At 33.5% G+C, this 22,558-nt stretch overlaps 1 pseudogene; it reads right to left on the reverse strand.

Moving 5' to 3' along the window:
• Positions 1 to 19,211: 19,211 nt before the first annotated feature.
• On the reverse strand, positions 19,212 to 19,310 carry LOC141417670 (U6 spliceosomal RNA; annotated as a pseudogene).
• Between the last annotated feature and the right edge of the window lie 3,248 nt (positions 19,311 to 22,558).

Below are 22,558 nucleotides of genomic sequence, written 5' to 3' on the forward strand. Positions count from 1 at the left end.
TGAAGCATTAAAAACCAACTACATATTGAAGAATGATTTTGGATAATTTTTAGTCAGAAGCAAGTCCAGGGGATTGATACTGAAATCTTCATCATCTTCACTAACACTGGTGACAATCTGTTAGTTTTCTGTAATTTTCTTCCTTTTGCCTTGTTATGAAACATTTACTAAAGTGTCAACTTATTTCAAGAATTCATAGGTTTTTATCATTTCAAGTTTACAAACCAGTCCAGCTGTATGATAAAACAGAAAACGTATTTATATTTGGTAATATAGATATCTGATTACTTACTTGTACTTTAAGAAACTTTCACTCTAAAATGTAATTTTGTAATGACATGAAAACTGGTTTCTGTCTGATGTATCTTGATATTTTTAAAAAAACTCTTGTTTGTACTACAAAAGTCTATGCTTAAGAATTACGTTTTCTCCTATTAATAAATATATCTTCTCTCTGACATGCAATTCAAAGAACTGAGATAGAATATAGGTTATTAATATTTAATTTAAAACATTAATCAAATGCTGTCTCAAATTCTATCAGCTATATATTGGTCTCTGTTCCCTTTACTCTTGAAAGATTCATTCCAATCCTTAGTGGATGCCTAAAACCATAGAGAGTGCTATTCTATGTCTTATACACTGTGCTCTCCAATATCACCTCTCATGATTTGGAGCTATTATAAAGTAAGATATACATTACTTGAATACAAACACTCGGATACCACTTCAGTTGAGCTGATAACCAAGACAGCTTTCCTTCTTCACATGAAAGGCAAACCTAATGACTGGTGGGGTGTGCTCTGTGAAACCTCATCCACAATACTGTTTGGCTTCTTGCTATGCAGGGTCACTAAGCCAGTACGGACACCTATATGACTTGAATATTTGCAGACCTAAATGTAAGAATTATAATTGTATAAAGCTTAAAAAAGCAGAGAAAAATTAGTGACCATTGTTTGGTAAATATTTCTGATTTATGAAATAAAAATCAACAGTTATCAAAGAAAAAGCAATGCAACACACTTACCAAAATTAAAATATTTTACTTTGAAAAAGCAATAAGAAAATGTTAAAAAAAAGGCAGTGAGTTGAAGAAAATATACACAATACATGTATCCAACAGCAGATTTATATCGAGATTATTTAAACAATTCTTACAACTCAAAAACTAAAAGATATGTAATTTGAAACAATAGCAGCAAAAGTGGGCAAAGATTTGAACAGATTCTTTAACAAAAAAGACATATAGATGACTAGAAAACACATGAAAAATGTTTTCAATATTTAAGCTTTAAGGAAGTTCAAAGTAAAGCCATAATGAGATACCCCTGTCTGCCCATTGCAATGGTAAAGGGTAAAGAGTTACTACACCTCGTGTTGATATGGTGATGAACAACTAGAACTCTCCTATGCTTCTGGTGGGCATGTGAAATAGTACAGCTGCTTTGGAAAACCATTTGGCATCTTCTTAGGTGTTAAAGATAAACCTACCATATGATCTCATTGTTCTGTTCAAGGCATTTACCCAAGAGAAATAAAAACATTTACCCACACTACCACTTGTAGCTTTAAGTTAAAAGAAAATAAACCAAGCTAAATATATAGAAATTAATATTTCAGAGTGATTTAAGCTTCATAACATATACTAGTACCTCAAAGGATCATTCAAAATTCTTTAGTAAGATTTATTGTCACAAGAAAAGAACTCATTTTCCTTATTTTCCAAAATGGTAGAAATCAAGGCTTGTAGAGTTATGGTGTAAAGGGGAAACATGACACATAACTATACAGAGATCTCAAAGACACTATCCAACAGTATGAAATACATTTAAAGAAGGTATATATTCATAAAAACACCAACAAATAAAATAATTTTAGGACAAGTACCATAAACATATGATGTTATTCTACTGATTCATCCTCAAATATTCAAAAGTTTTTAGATGAATTTCATGATGACAACAAGCTAGATAGGAATGAAGAAGCTGCCAAATGCAGTCTAGGCTTTAGATCTATGTGAGACCATATGCATCTCTTGGATTTTCTGGTTTTAAGATTGATATTTGGCTTCTACCCACTTTACAATGTCTTCTAACTCTAATGCATTGGTTTTCCATGAACTAGCTCTCTCATTTGTAAGGCTCATTTTTAAAAACAGTTCCTAAAAGATCAAATATTTTTATCATTGGTGCTATTTCTTTATCATTATAATTAAGAAAATTTCAGAGTTGTCACTGACATAAAAAGTGGTTATGTTAAATAATCTTAAATATATAAGTGCTTTATAAAGTAGTCCTGAATGATTTATGCAAGTAAACAAACTTCAATTTGGTTTTTGCTTTAACAATTTGGATAAGATATTTTAGCTTAAGTTAATAATAAATATTATATAAAATGTATAAATGTAGCAAATTTCTTCCCAATCCCTCATTCATGTACTATATTAAATGGTGTAATTCACACCCCAATTGAAAGCTACAAAATAAACTGTTCTAGAAATATGAGATCTTTGTCTAATAATTCTCCCCATATGTTTCTAGCACATAAATAATTGAGGTTTAAAAGCCATACTATCTTTGTTCTGTTTCAAAAGAACAAAGACCTAGTATCCTTTCTACTTCTTAAAAAGCTCTTTGCATCATAGATCAAGTCACTCACATTTGAAGGAAGCCAATATTAATATTTCCTTTTCATCTTATTGCACTTACAAAGAAGTTCAAATGATGTCCACACATCTGCAACTTAGATGTAGATACTTCATGTTCTCTAAAGATGTAATTTGAACATTGTCATGCTTTAAAAATTATCCGAAGAAATGTCAAACAACTGTTTGTCCTTAAACATATGACCAGTCAGTCAATAACATCAGCCAAAATCACTGTAAATGACCTTGGTGTTTTACAGTTAGTAGAACAGAAATGGGAATCCTTCCATTCACTCACATACAATGTTCTCAGTCATTTCATTAAGAAGCAATAGTACAGCCAGGCATGTTGGCACACACCTGTAATCCCAGCAACTCAGGAGCCAGGGCAGGAGAATCACAACTTCAAGACTAGTCTGGGCAAAGTTAGCAAAAGTCTATCTCAAATTAGAAAAAATATATGAACAATAGGGCTGGAAGTGAAGCTTAAGTATAAGAGCACTTGATGAGCAGAAGAGAGGCCATGGACTCAATGCCTAGTACCACCAAAAAATAAAAAAATAAAAAAGAGGAAGAAGAAAAGAAGAGAATGGAAGAAATAAATGAAGAAGAAAGGAAATAGGACTATTGGTTCACAAATCCTATTGCACTGAACCTCTGTAATCACAGGTTTTATTAATTAAAACAATCTAAAACGTAGTTTTAATCAATAAAAATATGCCAGGAACTATGAGATTATATCTCATACAAACACAAGTAAAGCTGTTAGGCAAGTATATTTTCTAACTCTGTTGTATTTTTTCTTATCTTCTTAGCCTATCTAAGATGTGTCATCTCTACACTAAACAGTTCTCAATGTCAAGAGTACAAAACAAAAACAAACATTAACGTATCAGAATTCTCTCTTATCAAAACCAAAAAAATGTGCTTTAAACAAGTGTATGTGTATTGAGAAGGATATTCATGCCTCACGAGAATATCTACTTGACTACCACTAATGAGAACCTCAAGCCTGTAAACCTTGACTTTATTTCTTTACAAAGGAACTGATTTGCATTGGTTTTTTTTTTTTTTTCTTTTTCTTAGTGACTTCCATGGAGCAAAGTTTGTTAGCATTTAGTGTTTCTCATTTGGCAGTAATAATCTTTCTAAGTTTGACAAGATTTAAGTAATTCCAAATTGTTTTCAAGGCTTGCTTTCAATTCATGTTTAAACTGCAGCATATGAAGCATGTTAAACACTTGTTTCAATGAGAACATGATGCTTGCATTTAGTATTTACACAATATGAAATAAATCATGTCAGAATTAATAAGGTCTAATTCTATTAATGTCAGAAAAGATTAACACAAGTTCTCTCTTCTAAGCAGACTTACTCGATACTCTTTGAATTATTCTTGACAGTGTTAAAATTAGACTAAACCTACAAAGAAAACAGGCCAGCAAATAAATTGAAGTAATAAATTAAGACATTGTGTAAATAAGGGTATCTGTGGTAAGAAGAAGCCAGATTTGATGGAAAATCTTTAGTACATTTGTAACAAACAGCACACTGAGTCTCCCAAGGAGTCTAGTTTCTTCTGGATTGAGCTTGTTTCTTGTGTGTGCTTTTTAGTACATAGTAAATTTAATATTTAAATTGGAATATTAAATTGTTAATAATAATTAAGAGAGGCTATACCATGGCAAATGGGCATGATTTAATAATGTAGCAAAAGGATTATGCTTGTGAGCTGATTAGTTCCATCAGAGACAGTCGAAGTGCATGCATTAATTTTGCAAGTTTGTCTAGTTAGTGAATGTGTGATAGGACAGTTTAAGTTGAATTATTCTTAGTCCCACATTTTTTTTCCATTTGTTCTTTGCATAGATTATGATGCAGGGGGAACTGTGCCTTTTGGAAGAGGGAAAATAAGATATCTATTTAATTTAACCTTTCATTGAAAATTTCTGTCAAGCCATGACAAAGGATTGCTTTCATTTACATGCTATTACTTTAAAGTATGTTGAGCAGTTCAAGTTGTGGAAAATGATATTATTTCTGTATTTATTAAGAAAAAAACAGATCATGTTGAGAGGACCTATAAAGGAAAAAGCATATTACCTTGCTCTGTTTTTTTTTTTTTTGGCAATACTGGGGATGAACTCCAAGCTTCACTCTAGAGCCTAACCCCCATCCTATAACTTGCAGTTTGCTTTTCAAACAAGATCTCATGCTTTTGCTCTGGAAAGTCACAGATCATGATCTTCATACCTCTGGAGTTGAGATTACATGTATGTAACTCTATGCCTGGCTTGTTATTGAGATAGGGTCTTACTAACATTTTTCTGGCATGTGTTTGAACTGTAATTCAAGTAGATGGGAATACAGGTGTGCTTTACCATATTCAGGTCCCTTACCATGTTGTTAATGGGCAAAGTACTTCACAAAGGATATTATGTATAAAAATTCAACACATATCTTTTAGTAGATTCAGATAAGAGAATTACATATAACAGGAAAGCAGAGAAATCTGATATCTCTGAGATATTGAATATCCTTATATACATTTTTTTCCAGAATTGGAGAAAAAAATGAGTACTTTGGATGAAATAGCCAACTGAGGGTCCAGAAGTCTTTTAAAAATTGTCTGTATTTGTATGAATAAAAATGTAAGTGGCAAATCATTTATTATGTAATAAAATGTTTTTCTTTATGTATTTCCATGTTTTCTGAAACTTCAATAATAAGTACAGTACTCTTTCACATCTATAAAATGATAATTTAAATACAAATACAAATAATGTCAATGATATTTGGCAGGCTGATGGCTATTAAACACAATTTAAATCTGTGTTCTTATAGAATTTGCTAAAAGGAACCTGACAACCCTACATGAAATGAGGCTTTAAAAAAAAAAAAGGGTATCTTCTAAAATTTCAGAATCCAATTATTTTCTCATAATAAATAGTAAAATAATACATTTTTCCATGTAAATTACTACTTCAATCCCAGGGTCACCTTATTCCATTGGTAAAAAATATACCCCTCATATTACCCATATTACCCAGTTTTTGGACTTACTATAACTAAAAAGGCCGTAAAGTACTTCCTTTAACTGAAAAACATTACAAGTAGCTAGTGATAAGCAAGCTCTTAACTCTTTCAGAGGATAAGGCAGGCTGTTGCTTTTGTCTTCCCAATCAGCAGCTCTTGGTCCAACTTAGAATGAGTATTCAGCATTTTATTTAGCTTTCTTTCTGCTCCTGATAATTTTGATTATTATGCAGGCAAAGTTCATTTCTTGCTCCTCTCATTCTGGCCATAGTATCCTTTGTCAATTCATTATTGAATCTGATCATGTTACCCACATTGTTCAATGCAGCATTATGACATGTTGTGGAAGTAGAGGCCTTACATGAGTTTGTGTGCCCTGGTGGTCTTTGGGGAAATGAACATGCCTACATGCCTACTGTATCTTTAGCCATGGGACATTACAAACACATGGAATAGATATGAATTGGATACAGAGCTTGGACATAGTTTTTCCAATTAACAATTTAGAGAAGACCTGCACAGTTGAGACATAAGCTAGATCAGCCAAATTGTGGTTTGTCTGTAGATCCACAAGACTCAGAATGTATGGTTACTATTATAGGTCAATCTGATAGGATTTCTTGTATATTATTATGACATTAGGTGACTAACAAATCTTTTTTTTTCCAGATCCAAGATGGTCTTTATTATGAAAGGAAAAACAAAACAGTATCTAGAAATAAGTTCCAACATGAATTCAGATGAGATAAAAGGATTAGAGGGCAAAGTTTTCCATTATGCTGCACAATGATCTTTGTGGAAAACTCCAAGCATAAGCAAAGTTGAATGTTATATTATTACTGAATAGCTGGGAGGAGCTGAGGTACCACTATGCTGTACATTATTTGGATGCACTGGATCTGCCTTTATTATAAAACCCAAATTATTTTGGTACCATTATGAAAATCAAGGAGATGTCCTAATTCTTTCTGCTAAAAGCAATTTTGGTTCTTTTATTTTCAATGCTGAGGTATCCCACAGCTTGATAAATCACAGTGATTTTCAAGATACCATTAGACACAATCTCATACTGGGTAAATTGCTTTGTCATCCTGCAGGTGTCTAAGGTGTCAAGATGATGTCTTCTGGTCCTCTGGTGCTGTGATGAGAGTCCTATCATTCTCTCTGGGTTTGCCAGTCAATGATCCTAGGGAAGGGTTTTTAATCTTCTACTTCCCCAATAATTCCCTCTCCAGCCCTTTCTTTCAACTGCTGATTAATCTGAGCATGGTTTTGCTGTGTTGGGAGAAAGCAGATCTCCTCCTCATTCACAGATCATGGCTTAATGCTGTGGAGCCAAATTAAATTGACAGCTCTGGCATTGACATGTATGTTTTAACTTATTAGCTAGTAAAGATGTTACAGCCTCCCTGTCTGAGACTCACTATCTTACTGTCATACACTTGCTCAATCTCCTAATTCTTCATCTGAACATCTTTTAGTCTTTCTGTGTATGCTGAACTGTCACAGCCACCAGTATTAAGTACTTCAAAGTGTGACCTCCTTTTTTCTTGCAAGCTATATAATTCCCATCTCTTCCCCTGATACTTAGTACAAACCATTTGGCTTTATTTTAAATTTCATAGATGCCTCAACTAGTAATTTCAGGTACCAACTTCAGCCTACATCTGTTCTGACTTAGAATGCACGTTTAACAAAATTTTAAAACCATTCTTTTGGAAGGATCCTAATGATGACAGGTGATACTCTTGAATTCCTGTCCTATGAGCTCCTTTGCTCTTATGAATCTGTATCTTTATGCTTTAATAAGCCATAACTATGAACAATTTTCAGTTCTGTTATTTCATTCAGCAAATTATTAAAATTGAAAGTTGTGCTGGGGATCCTAGAACTTGCAATCAAAGGATAGTCTTCAGACCCTGATAGTTTTCAGTTGGTTTCAGAAGACTGATCTTGGTGACTCTTTAGCTCTGGAGTAAAATTCACTATAGCAAATCTGAAGTGAAATATAGATTAGGAAGAAGAAAGAGGAAAGGTCAATTGCTGAACATTTGGTTCCTGGATAATCATAGGTCACTCATGAAACTGCAATTATATTGCAAGTGGAGAAAGAGTTACCAATGAAATTTAGAAATAATGGATCCAACTTCTAAGGAATTGGATCACTGGATACATAAGGAAATATAAATAACAAAAAGAAAGCTAAATATCCCTTTACCGTTGATATCTATGATAGCAGAAATAAAAGAAAAATACAGTCTTGTGGTCGACCTTGATATTGGGCAAGTTCAGATTTCAGCAATCCAAGCTACAGTGGCTAGCCTCAGAACTGCTGCTAAAGGAGAAATTAGACAAAAACCATATGTTTCTTAGAAAACTAGTTATTCTCAACAGAATGAAGATAGACAAAGGTAAATTCAGGGAATTACTTCCAGCAGAGTGGAATACTTTAGTTATTAAGATATTCTGTGAACAAAATAAATATTGATGGGGGAAGATAGAAATCTTAATGCAACTTGTTGACATTTGGTGGGAAAGAAGGGACTTCCTTATTCCCCAATATCAAAGGATTCCCTTAGATTGGGGAAATTTTAAATGGATCAGTTTAAGAAGTGATAGAGTAGCCAATATCCCTAGGCTTGACTTCCAGCTGGAAACCTAAGATCATTGTCCATGAATAGATAAAATGATCTAAGGAAGGAGAGGAGAGTTTTTGAGACTTCTAGGCACAAAAGTCCTATGTACTTTAGTTCTAAAATTTGGTAATATACTATAGAGTTTTTAAACAGATTTGGAAGATATAAAAATATAATATTGATGAGATAAAGGTAAAAGTTGGAATGAAAACTGAAATGTTTAAACAGATGTTATATAAATTCATTTTGTCTCCTTTATTTGAATACATATAAGGATTAATATTGTGTCTTTCTAGGAAACATTCCTCTATCTAGTATTATAAAACAGCTAGTACATAAATTCATCCTCCATGTAAAATTGATTGGCTATGCCAAATAGGAAGGAACAATCCTACTTGTGCTTGTTCAGTTGAAGCACTGTAAGCTGCTTACTGGACAAAAAGAGATTTTTTCACAATATCTCTGGATGGACAGCAGAATAGGGCTTATGGGACAAGCCTATGAGCACAACTCAATCATGATTGTTTGAACTTTAGACTTGAAAATTTACACTTGAGAGACAAATGTCATCTTACTAGGATATTAATTGAAATTGTCCCCATGATTAAACAATATAAATAATTTTGAAATCTGAAATATACGTCTTGTCTTATGTGACATAAAAGAAATATTCTAATAGATTGGCAATACTCAGAGGAGTCCTATAATACATAGAATGGACTACCTAGAAGCATGCTCTATGATCAGTTTTCCAACAAAGTTCTGCCTGGTTTATGATGGCTGTTTTAAAGTATATGAACAGTGAAATACATAGTAAGGAAATATTCATGTATGATCCATAAATAATTAGCAAATGTATAAAAATTTTAAATTACATTAATCTAGGACTAAATCTAGCAGTGTTATGGTTGCCAAGTAGGGTGATATATTGAGATCCAAAATGATAATTTTTTACCAGCAAAAAAATGGGCTGAATAGTTTTTTTTAAGTCTGTGATATTATTTTAATACTGTGTACACATGTATGTAAATGGCAAATAATGCCTGTTGAAACCACTCCAGAAATTGGGGAAGGGGAGGATAAAGGAGAATGGTGAAGGGGGTGAATTCAACTATGCTATATCTGATATGTTGTAAGAATTTTTGCAAATGCCACAACGTACCCCCCTCAGAACAACAGTGAAAAAAGAGAAAAAATTAAGAATTAAACCTAAGAGAATAAAAAAGTACAATAGCTATTACATTGAAATATTTGCGAGAAAAACATTCCTATTTGTAGTCATAATCGTTTGGTTAGTTATGTTTGATTAGTTGAAAGGAAAATCTATATATTAAACTGGCTTAGTTTTAATTATAAAAAATGGATTTATCTTTATTTGTCAAGATAAAAATAATTGAAATGATCAGGCCTTCATATATTGTCCACTCAAATACTAGGAAACAGACTAAAATAAGAAATCATAAAAGTGACTCATTTTCTTTTATGGGGAGGGGGTGCATTCTTTAATCCTCAAGTTAGTGTCACTTTGTAATGCTCCAGAACTTCAAGGTGAGAGTAGGTCGTCTGAGAGACTGAAGCACAGATATCTAGCATTTCTATAGTAATACTAGTGTAGTGTGATGAATAATGTCAACAAAATCTATTCTAGAAAACATTTTATCGTTTGGTTGTCTCAGTACACGTAAAGCATTGATGTCCCCACCGAACAAACCCTAACACCAAGGATCAACCAAACACCATGCTGCCAGTGGTACTCAGGATTGCATAACAGAAACTCTAGAAGGTGAACGTAGCTTTAGTCTTTATGGAAAATGATCAATCTGACTTTACCCTGTCCAATCCTTCCACTGGTGTTCAATAACAATTTGTCCTTTAACTACTACTTAATTTATCCTTAATTTATTCTCTGGCAAATGCCTCCAGGTAAAGAGCATTTTTTAATCCAATAAAAAACTACTTTATCTCCTTAAATTTCATCCTTTCAATTGTCATATAATTTATTTAATGAAGATTATCAGAAAATCAAACCAAAACTATGCATCATCAGTGGTCAAAAGCCTGTCAGGTTTCTGGTGACAGCAGATGAATGAATATCTTGAAGGAGTCACACAGTGGAGTTCAGGATTGGAAATGTAGCTTAAAAGTTTAAAAAGAAAACCTAGGGCAGCATAAGAACCACAAGAGAAAAAGAATCTACAACTAATAAGATCAGTAGATTAAGATATTATATCTACCTACCAAATAAGAACAGGATGCAAGAATAAGAGAAAATAATAAAATACGATGCCAGGGGAGTTTAAAATAAAATAGTTAAATTGATGGTTCAATATAAGGGTAGAAAGATAAAGTTAGAGAAAACTTCTCTGAATTAGTATAAAGAGAAGGATAATACATAAAAGATACAGAATAAAATAACAGTATTACTTCACTATATCCAAAATGACATTTTGAAGAATAAAAAAGTAACTTTACAAACAAATGTAAATCAAAATAAATTCATGCTTGTATACCTCACCTTTCATTGAGAGAGAAAATAAAATTGATTTATACCTTCCACAGTTCAGAAAATCTGGCAACCAGAATACAATGGAATATATTTGTCAAGTTCAAGAAGAAAATAATTTTCATCCTAAGATTTTATGCACACCACATATATTCAGCGAGGGAAGAGTAAAGTTATTACACATGCTAGGACCCCAAATGTTGATATATCTGGAATCCTTAAAAGTTGGTTTCCTTGTCACCTGGGCCATCACATCCTCTTTTTTAACCTTTTGCTTTATTAAGTTTTCTCTTTATTTCTTAAATTCACGTTTTAAAAACTTTTATTTTAAGAAAATTTTAGATTTAGAGAAATGGTCAAAAATAATACATAGAGTTTCCATATTGCCTTCACTCTGCTGTTTCTATACTAACAGCTTTCCTGATTACAGAACAATGATCAAAGATGAGAAATCAACCTGCCACACTAGTAAACAAAACTGCAGAATTGATCCAGACTCTTTGCTATTTTTTTTAATTAATGCACCTTTTGTGTTCTAGGATCTAGGCTCGTAAGTCACATTCACTGTTGTGTCCCCTTATTCTCCTTTAGCCTATGACAATGTCTTCTTCTTCCCTTGTTTTCATGACCTTGGCTCTTTTTTTTACTTAATTCCAAAATAATTTCTTCCCTCCACATTTCATGTCCCCTTCACATTTATCTATAAAACAGAACTCTTTTAATTCATTCCTCAAATAACATCAAACAGCATTGTGAAATACATTCACTCATCTCACTAGTCTACCCCAGAACTTTGAATGGCTGTTCATTGCATTCTACATATAATCCAAATATTTAGTGTAGTAGGAATGTTCTAGTATCATAACTGGAATCTTTAGAAGTAGAACCTACTTATTCAGAAATACTTGAATTAATATCCCCCTACTTTCTTCTTTTTCAAACATGGTGGCTTATTTTTATTTTCCTGTTTCCTTTTTCAGGCTCTTGCCACATGTTCATAACTGCCTGATTGACTTGTCTCCAAATTATCATTGTGCCTCGTTCTTGAGTATTCAAACTTCATGTGGCAAACTGTGCTAGATTTTTTTTATTAAAGTAGTGATTATGCCCAATTTAAACACCAGAACTTAGACTGTAACTGGTCCAGAGAGGGTCTTTACCAAAATTGACAGAATGAATAAAAAAATTCGTCATCTTCTCTATTTGAAATGAAGATTGCTGTCTCTGAAGGAATGAAAATTAGGAAAGGTTTACTTTGTAAGAGTTGAAAAAATAGTTTGGGGAAGCTTTGGTTTAATTTGAGCAATGTATGAGCAAGATGGAAATCAAAGACTGTTAAAACACTATTCCTCTTTTGACTTCCTCTTCTGTTTGTCCCTTAACCATTTCTTTTTTTTCTTTTGAAGTTTTTCTAACACTCTAAATTTTAATCATTATGCACAGATTTGGCCCTGACTCTAACGACATAGATAGATCACAAGAGATTTCTTTTAAATTGGTCAAGAATAATCATTCCAACTTCATAGGATTTTACAGGACTTATAATCAAAGAATCATATTCCTACTGCCCTGTCAGTGAGAATTAAAAATGTAACATATCCTTTTTTATTTCTAGAAATATTTTAGGGAAAGGATAGTTAGTAGGGTGTGGTATGTAGGGAATACAATCAATCTGTATAATATTAATATAACTATGCATAGTAATGCAAATACAAATTCACATTACTCTTGGAAACTCATTCTAATCATAAAATATGATTTTCCTTTATAGCAAAGAAATATCAAAACAAAACTAGCTGTGGTACAATGAACAATGATGTATCCTTCATTTAGTGTTACCATTATTCTGTTTTTCTCTGAATGTACAAACGTGTCATTGTTTTTTCCCTTCATTCTTTTCCTTTGTTTTATCATTATAAATGATCAAATTCAGATCAATATATCATATGTCACTGAATATTAGAAATGTCTTCATAATTCACTAATTGCTCTATTCAAGTTCTTTTTTGCATTTTCTTCCAATTAAAGACACCATCTACTTTTGCTAATTTCATTTATCTGCCTTTCTTTGCAGTAACTTTTCCACCTTAGTCTCTTATGACATTTACATTTTTTGAGGAGCAGTACATCAAAATGTCCCTTGATTTGTAAATTTATGACTGGATTTAATAACCAGCCAGAAATGTTTGTTTTTCATTTATTCGTGGAAGTAATGCATGAGTTATGTATTGTCAGCCCACTACATCCAGAGATGCATATTTGTCCCATTTCAGAACAGTAACTTTAATCACTAGGCTATGGCATTATCTTCCAAATTTAACTCTTCCCTTTTCATGACTAGGCAATCTCTGGTGAGATACCTGAAGCTTTTCAAATATACTGTTTCCCAACAAATATTTTGCCACATGCCTTCAGCATTTGTTTATGGCTCCTGGCCATCACCATTGGCTCCAGGTATCACCATTGTGGTTGTTTAATAGTCATTTCATTTCATTGTCATGCTTTCCACACTTTTAATTAGCTCAAAACCATTAATAACACTTTCAGCTGCTACAATTTTTTGAAGTTAATTTAATAATGTGCCTGATCTCAGCATTATAAATGTTAAGTATGGCTAAAAGAAGGCAGTATATACATCTGCTATACAGTAAATTATGTGGCCCACTGGAAAGAAAACTCAACCTTAATTTTACTAACTTAAAAGGGATGTTAGGAAAATCACCTTTCTGAGTCTTAATATTTATATAAATATGCCCTGAGGATTTTATATTATTTAATACTGACTTTTCTTTTAATTTTAATATGTATAACTATTTAAAAATTTTCAATCTGTGTGACCTAAAAGATCCAAATAAGAGTGGAAATTCTCCTTTCTCAATTTTAATAACAGCCAAGTTGATTAATTGAAATTGGCCAAAAAAATCATAACCTCATTAACTTATTTTGGTTCTCATTAAACTTTTAAATTCACTTACTTTTCCCTTCCCTTGTCTATTTCAAGCTTATTTTCTGCAGTTTTTCTTCCTTGGCAAGCATATTTGGAAAATGCACAGATTGAGCACTAGTGTGGGAGGAATTACAGCTAAAAACCATCCCATGAAATGATCACGGGAATTTCAATTTGTTTCAAGATTAAATATAGTCCTGTAATTCCCACATCAAGGCAGTCTGTGGGATAGAAGCTAGGATGAGAAAACTGCCAGTCTAGTAATGATATTCAAAGCAAGCAAATTACTAAAGCAAAATCTGTACCAATTTCAAACTAAACTTTAGAAAAAGCGAGGTAAATATTAAGAAAAATGGTTTGAAACACATTCTACCAAATTGTGTTCCATAAATTGTAAACTGAAGAGAAAAATGAGTGAAAAGCTGAGAGATGAAAGACAGTATAACCTCAAGAACTATTTAGGAATGATGATTTTAACACCATTACTAATTCTTAATAAGAATCCGGAGACAGAATGAAAAATCATTCTGAGAATCGTACAAGGAATGTAAAATAGTGAAGCATATATCAAAGAATTAAAGTTTATCCCATAAACATTAATATATTGGTTGTTTCTCTTGACATTGTTCAAACAATAAATTATCATATACAAAACAATTTGTTACTTTCATGTGTGTCATTTTTAAATTGTAAATTTTAACTTGACAAATGTTAAGGACAGTGCACAATTCCAGTATGATTTTCTTAGAAATAAAATATTCAAAAAAGAAGAATGCATGATAAATGGTGACTCTATCTATATTTATCATCCATGTTTGATATGTATATGCATATATGTGCATAAATATACCTCTATAAATATGTGAGCATAATAGATCATTTTTATTGAGTACTTCTTTGGAAAGAGGTGTTTAGCACTTCACATGAGTTATTACTTCATATAAATCATGCTGTTTGGTCTCTGTAATAGTCTTATGAAATATCTACAACCATTGTCCCATTTTGCAGTTCAGGAAACCAAGTCAAAAGGTGATTAAGTTGTATGGTGGCAGATCGAATGGTAGAACCTATTAGGAAGACAGACCCTATGTTGTTTAATGACATTTCTTTTGTTCTTAAAATTTATTTAATCAAATGACTTAATATGGACACATTTTCTCTTTCTCTTTCAAGGTATATTTATAAGTTGCATCTTTTTTCACATTTAAATATAGATTTGTATATATTGTATAAGATCACAAAAAGTATTGTGTACATACATTTATTTAATGATTTTCTTCAACAGTATAAGTAGCCCAGACAGGTGATGTGAGTTGTTCTGACATACAGTTGGATGGAACAATAACTGTGTTCTCGGGTAAAAGCATTCTTCCTCTCTTGGTCACTATAAACTTCAGTACCTGGAAGACTCAAGATTGTGGAAGTGGAATGCAAAACATTGCTTCCTGCTCTACATGACAATGGAAAGGACTGATCTTACCTCTGTCCTGTGATGCCCACCTCTTACTTTAGTGTCAGCAGCACAATATATGCATGGAGATTTGAGGTTCCATCCAGATTCTTCAAGACAACAACCCGCCATAAAAGGGGATATTCTGTCTAAGCCTTCAATAAGCCACCCTGTTTTTTTAGTATAATGAGGCACCTGGTGATAGCAGTCAATTTAATGGGAGGGAGTCCTCTACTTCACTTTTTTTTTTGGCCATTAATTGAAGTACTTGTTGGTAGTGACTGGCAAGATGTTCTGAGAGTCCATAAGTGGTGATTCTGGCAGAAGTGTTGTAAAAAAGAAGGAAAATCTGTATCAACATACATGAAACAAAGGACTCCTCTATTTATAATTAAAAGGTTCCATGTAATTAACTTTCCACCAGGAGATAGCTGGGTCTTCATGAAATGGAATGATTGCTCTTTGAAAAACATGAGCATTCTGAAGGTTCAGTAGCCCAATAACTTTAGTAAGTGTAATTTCATGCTCTTGACCCTATGCAAAGCTTTAAACTCTACTATCATGATCACTTTGTCCATGAAACACTAAATAATCCTTGGTAGCTGTGATTGATGAGCACCAGGTGTATTGCCCTTTCCTCATAGTTATTTTGAGCTTCTCTGCAGGGAACGCCTTCTGTTAAACATTTATATGAAACATGGATTTCTTTTCACTCTGTACCTACTTCAAAAGGGCCAATCAAGCTACCTCTTCCAAAAATATCTATCACCAGTTTTCTTGGTCTTCCTAGACCAAGGTTAGTGGCTACCTCATTAACCCTGGTCAATAGGTCATTGTAGATCACTATTTCAAGCCATCTCTTTGCAGTCACAAAATGCACAAGCAGATATAAAACCTGAAGTTCAACACAGAGGCTTTCCTTTCATTGCTGATATCAAGAGTACTTCTGTTAGCTATATCAGTATTTACCTTTTGTTGGTGCCAGCATATCATTTAGAGCCCTTCTTTCAATGTCTTGTCTTTTCTGTTAACTGATTTTGGGAGGTCCCTGTGATGCCAATGATTGCAATTGGTCAAAAACTACTGAAGGAATTCAGAGCCCTTTAACATTTTTAGTTCTCATTAAAATTTGATTTTGGAGGAAGAGGGAGAGAGGGAATAGGAGTATATTGGAGAGTGTGAACTTGTTCAAGGTATTCTGTATGCATGTATCTAATTATCACAATGAAATCTCCTCACATGATAAATCAAAAATTACAAGAATTAATTGTAAGTTGTACAATGGGTTGAAGATACATAAGGCAGTAAACAAAAAGGCACAGGTACTATAAGAGTAGTAAGGCCTTTGATGATGAAGCTTACTTTATCTTCCACATCTGCCGTAACTGGTTTCATATATACAATTTCCAGTTAAAAGTGGAGTTCCACCTGTGCTCAGGCAAACTCATGATTGAATAAGATGACATTCAGTTCACAATGTTAGGTTTAGGGTTATGGTCATTTCAAGTGCCAAGACCAAGTGTTACCTGTACTAGGCCCCCTAGATATAAGCTAGATACTACATGAAAGAAAGATGGAATGAAAGATACAATAAAGAGAGAGATAGATAAGGAAGGATGGAAGTAAAGGTAACTATATGAGATGACAGATATGTTAATTTATTTGATTATAATAATCACTTCATATTTATATCAAAACATCATGGTATACTCTATATATAAATATACATATCTATATCTAGCTAGCTAGCTAGCTATAATCTATCCACTATTTCTCTATAGATTAAATGCACTTTGGAATCCTAGATTGGATTGGAACCAGGAAATGACATTCATTACTGAATGACAGAAAAGTTTTCTATTTCTCTTCAATTCCATCATAATTACCCATTGGTCTTGCCATCAAGTAAGAACTGTATGTAGTGTTCCAGGCACCAAATCTACATGTCTTCATGCAACTGCACCAATTCTTTTTATTTTTCATTTATAACGGTTTAAGAACATTTTCTTCTAGTTCTACCAGTGCTACTTATTGTGAATTTACCTTTTCATATTAATTACAAATTCTTTGGCAATTATTATATCCTTCACTTTCAAGGATCTGTGGCACAGTACTAATGAGAGGCAAACTTTCTTCTCACATTTGAATTTCATTTTAGTGGGTGAACAGATCATTAAAATGTAATATCTAATATACTAGATTTTTACTGAAAGTAATAGGTTAAAAAATGACAACCAGTAATATAATGGCGTTTGAATCCCAGTGATTACACTGGGAGAGGTAAACAGGAAAAATTCTCTTGAGAACTGATGTTGACTTGAGCCAACACACAAAGGTTTAGTGGGCATAAAAAAAAGCCTTGAACAATTGGCAATTATAAAAATGATTGGAGTCCACTGACTAACCTTTGAATAAACATTAAAAACTAAAATAACTTTCAATAATTGAAACTCTTTTAAATGTGAGGACTATTTTTTTATTTTTGATAGGTTGAATTCATTTAACATAGGATATAGCTTGAATACATTAACTTCTATTAGTTCAAGAAGAATTAACTTAGAAGGTAACACACATGCACAGGAAATCAATGCGAGTCAACTCTTTGTATAGCTATCCTTATCTCAACTAGCAAAAACCCTTGGTCCTTCCTATTATTGCTTAAACTCTCTCTTCAACAAAATTAGAGATAAGGGCTAAATAGTTTCTGCTGGGTAGCAAGCGGGTAGGGGGAGAGGGGGAGGGGGCAGAGGGGTAAGGGAGGGGATGGAGGAAGGGGCGAGAAATGACCCAAACATTGTATGCACATATGAATAAAATAAAAAAATTTAAAAAAATTCTGATGATCCCAAGAAGTAGAAAGTAGGCTGAAAAATTATTGTAAGATGAGTTGCCAAAGATAACTTGGTAACTAGAACTGGTTCAGTGAGCTGATGCTGATTGCTTCTTACACACCTAATTCAGTTGCTAAGCACTGATATACCAAGCACATACTGGTGCCACGCTTATTCCAGAAACTCAGGATTCACCCAGTATATCAAAGACTGACTTCCCAGCAGAATAGCAGAGGAGCAGGAGGGAATAACAAATATAGAATCTATCTACCTACCTAGATGGCAGGACAAGTTAGCAGGTGACCAGTGATATGTAGAAACAAAGTAAAACACAGATCCTAGAAAGGGGAAACACAGATGATGCATGGAGAGTTTTGCAGGTTATCATTCAAGCTCAGTCTCCCTGAGAATTTTAAGTTCAAGCAAAGTGTGGGTGTAGTAAAGGGTCTGACTCCATGTTTTTGAAAATTGACAATGTTAACCTTCATACTCCCTCTTCCTCTGGTGGCCTCACACCTGGACTAGTAGAGAAGAAGCCCTGAGGGTTCCCTACATACATGCTGGGTGAGATTCAAACCCCAAGAAGCTCTTCCCTGGGACACTCTCACCCAGTCCTACCCAGTCACTAACCACGGAAGTACATTGAACTAATTGCCATTTCTTGTTCTCTCCAGCCATTTGGGTTCTGCTTGAGAGATTTTCCCCATTCTTTGTTAGGTAGGTAATCCTTATCATAGCTTTTGCTGTATATGGGGTAGCATAGGTCTCAACATTGAAGTTACCTTTTTTGTAGGGATCTATGTTGCCTTTGTAGGGTGTCTCATCAAAGGGAAAGCAGGTAAAGGATCTCAGCATATTGTGGGAAAGTATGGCTGACATCAGAGTGAAATGAGGGGAAAATTATGGGGAGAAAGGGTAAATCATTAATGGTGGGAGTAAAAGGGCTAGATCACAATGTTCTTTTAAGAACATTGACTTTAAAAATTTTTTTTTTACTTTGACTGAAATTGGTCAATCATTGTAGGGCTTTTAGAAGAGGATGGATATTATTTGGCTTTGCTTATTTATTCCATGTATTGTAGCTCAGATGAAATATAATTAACATTCCATAAAACTCACCCTTGTAAGTACATGTATTTCAGTGCCTTTCGGGATATTCACAAAAGTGTAAAATGCCTCACGAGTTTGTAGGTCATCTTCATGCAGGTACCATGTTAATCTATGTTCCAGTTTTTGTGTATATGCTGCTGAAGTGAGCACCTGGAAGTCATTTTCACAAAGCCACTCTTGCTGTTAGGTTGAGAACAGATTGAAGAAGGCAAGTCATCAGAACAGAGACCTGTGGAGAGCTTATGTAATAAACCAGCAAGAGATGATTATTGTTCCAACCAAAAAGGTAGCAGAGGAAAGGGCGAGAATTAGTGGGATTGTAGATACACTTCAAAGGCATATCCAATGGATTTCCTGATGGGTTGGCTGTTGTAGATGTCATATGTTTAAAATTGGAACATCTTGGACAGGAAACAGAACTGAATGGGCAGTCAGTTACCACCCACGAACATTGATACAGGATAAAACTTCCTTTGCTTCTAATGGTGGACAGAACAAATTATGATGCAGATTTTATTAATTCATCATGGCCCCCATTCAAAGTTTTAAAATACTCCACAATAGATAGAAAAGCTCAGTTTTGCTGATTGAGAGACCAAACTTAAAAGAATTGGGAAAGAATACAGCAATAGATGCATTAGTCATTCTTCCATTACTATAGCAAATACCTGACATAATATTGGAAGGAGAAAAATTTTATTTTTTTCATGGTGTTGGAGGTTTTAGTCCATGATTAGGTAGACCTAATGATTTTAGACTGCTGGATACAGTGCAAGATGGTAATGGTGGGGACCATCTAGCAGAGAAAAAACATTCACCCCACAGCTGGAAGGCAGAAGAATGGAAGAAGAAGGGTATGGAGTCCCTTAATTCCTCCAAAAGGCATGCCCGCAATGACCAGAACTCCCACTAGGGCCCACTTCTTAAAGGCTCCACCACTTCCCCTTCTGGATATCAAGCCTCCAACACAGAAGATTTCGTATAACATTTATGACCTAAATTATATCAATAGCAAACAACTGAGGCCAAAAAATAGTAACAGGAAAATGTGTATAAAGCCTGTAAATTGTGATAACTGAATGCATTTATGGCTAATAATTATTTTAGAAATTTATAATGTGTAACTAAATCTCTGCTCTAGTTTACATGCTCCCCTCCCCTTTCTCTCTCTCTCTGGCATGTCTGTGAAATCTGTTTAACTTTATTTTGGTTGAACTAAAGACTGAAGTTTCCACACCAAGTTAGTGTTTAGCAGGAAAATCTGCATCTCCTGGATCTTCAGTGTGGTGATAGCAGCTTTTGTAGCTTTTATGGCACAACAAATCCCCCAGAGACTGAAACTACAACATGGTTAAGAAGTTAAAAACCAGGAAGTAAGATCAGAGGACAACCAAGGTGGAAAATCAACCCCTGCCCCTTTTCCTGAGCTTTTCATCACCAGGGACCTTATTTTATATCACAGTTATAAAGTCCTAAAAAACACCTCATTAAACAAGCATGCAAAAATGAAAACAGTACAGAACCAATTGGGTGCAGTTAATTTTTAATTATACTCTCTCCCCACTCTGGCTTTATTTATTGCCAAGCAGCTGGATGGGTAGAATCCACCAGAGAGTAAATCGCTAGTTCTCTGTGATTAGGAAATTCTTTATAGTACATTGTTCAAAAATAGATTACAAGTGAGATTGACATGATTCGGAAGAGCTTGTTTTTTCCTCCTTAAATGTCCTGGTAATACAATCCTGTCTTAACAATGCCAAAGTTGCATAGAAGTAGATTTTAAAAGCTGGAGCTATTAAATTTTTCTTGCTACCACTTGATAAACTGTGTTCAAATTAAGAAGAAAAACTTCAGTGTTTACATTAAGAAAAAAAAGTCATCAATTAGAAAAAAATTTACTGATCACTTTTTATTCAACATTCTTTATTATTTGGGTACTTGAAAAATAAAGGAAAATTTTATTTCTATGACTGATTAAATTGATTTTAAATCCTTCACATATTCAAGGATTTACTGGTTTTATCAAAACATAGTCATTCCTGTACCAGTTTTTGAAGGCTGACAAAATGCACTAGGCTGAATGCATTCCTTTCTGAAGATGCCTTACAAGATGAACACAAACCAGAAATTGTCAAAGATGTTATGATACAATGGGGGTGGCTCATACAGGAATATATGGAGTGAGAATTGAGAAATGAAATTATGGGTATCAAAACCTCATGTTTTGCATCTATTGATCATGGGTAAAATTATATCCATAATAAAATAAAACCAAGAGAATAGTGAGTATGGTCATTCCAAATGACCTCACAGTTCAGATTCTAGAGCAAATCTTTTAGGATTACATGCATTCTCAAATACAAATGAAAACAATTACAATCATTTCCAATCATGTTGAAATAAATCAAACTGCACATTCTTTGGGAGAGCTACTGAAAGGTTGATAAGGTGTTGATATTTAAGTGCAACCTCTGTGTAAGTTCTTATATTTGTAGCATGTTGCATGATATTTATCACATGTAAATCAATTTCAGTTTCTATAAGAACTTTTAATCTAATATAAAAATTATCCAACCAAGTTGTGGCAGCATGCACTTGTAATCCCAGCTTTGAGATTTTTTTTGGTAATTCCCTTCTTTGAATTCTGATTTTTTAAAATATTATTCACTTATTTATTATCTTTTCTGAAGTAGCTTTGCTGCTTGGAAAAGCTGTCACTGGGAAATATGTTATCTTCATTTATTTTTATATGTGATTTAAAAGAAATCATTAATAGAAGTATTAAACATTATAATCGGTGAGCACAGTAATTTATACTCTCATAAAGGAGTCAAACTATTCATTTTTAGCCCAGTTTAAGGACTACCCAAATCCTCGGATTGGTATATTTATTGTTAAAGCATTTGAATGTTTCCTTTTTAACAGTTAAATCCAGAGACAATATCAACCATATGTTTTTAATTTACTCACACTTAGCTCATCGAAGTCTGGCTTCTTGGAGGAAATGTGATGTCCAAGAAGCTGCTGGGAGGCACTTTTCTTGGAAAAAGGAAGTAATGTTCTTTTATTTTATAGTTCACAAACTGACTTCTAAAGATTTGAATTCATTTCAAATGTATGAAATCACAAAGTTTAAGTGTGTTCTAAATTTGGCAACTGCATTCTTTCATTCTGACTAGAATGATGTCACAGTGTGAAGCTAACAGGAGACAAACAGCAAAACTTTTGGACAAAGGGAACAGAAATAGAATTTCCAGTCCTTCTTTCACTTGAAACTTTCTTAGATTGAGGCCAAAATGCCTGTGTTCAGACATTTTCAATCCATGATGTCATATTTCCCAGTAATTCTAGAACAAAGTTAAAACATTTGAAAAAAATTGTTTAATACTCTTTAGAAT

This window comes from Castor canadensis, chromosome 15, assembly GCF_047511655.1.
Source record: "Castor canadensis chromosome 15, mCasCan1.hap1v2, whole genome shotgun sequence".
NCBI lineage: Eukaryota > Metazoa > Chordata > Mammalia > Rodentia > Castoridae > Castor > Castor canadensis.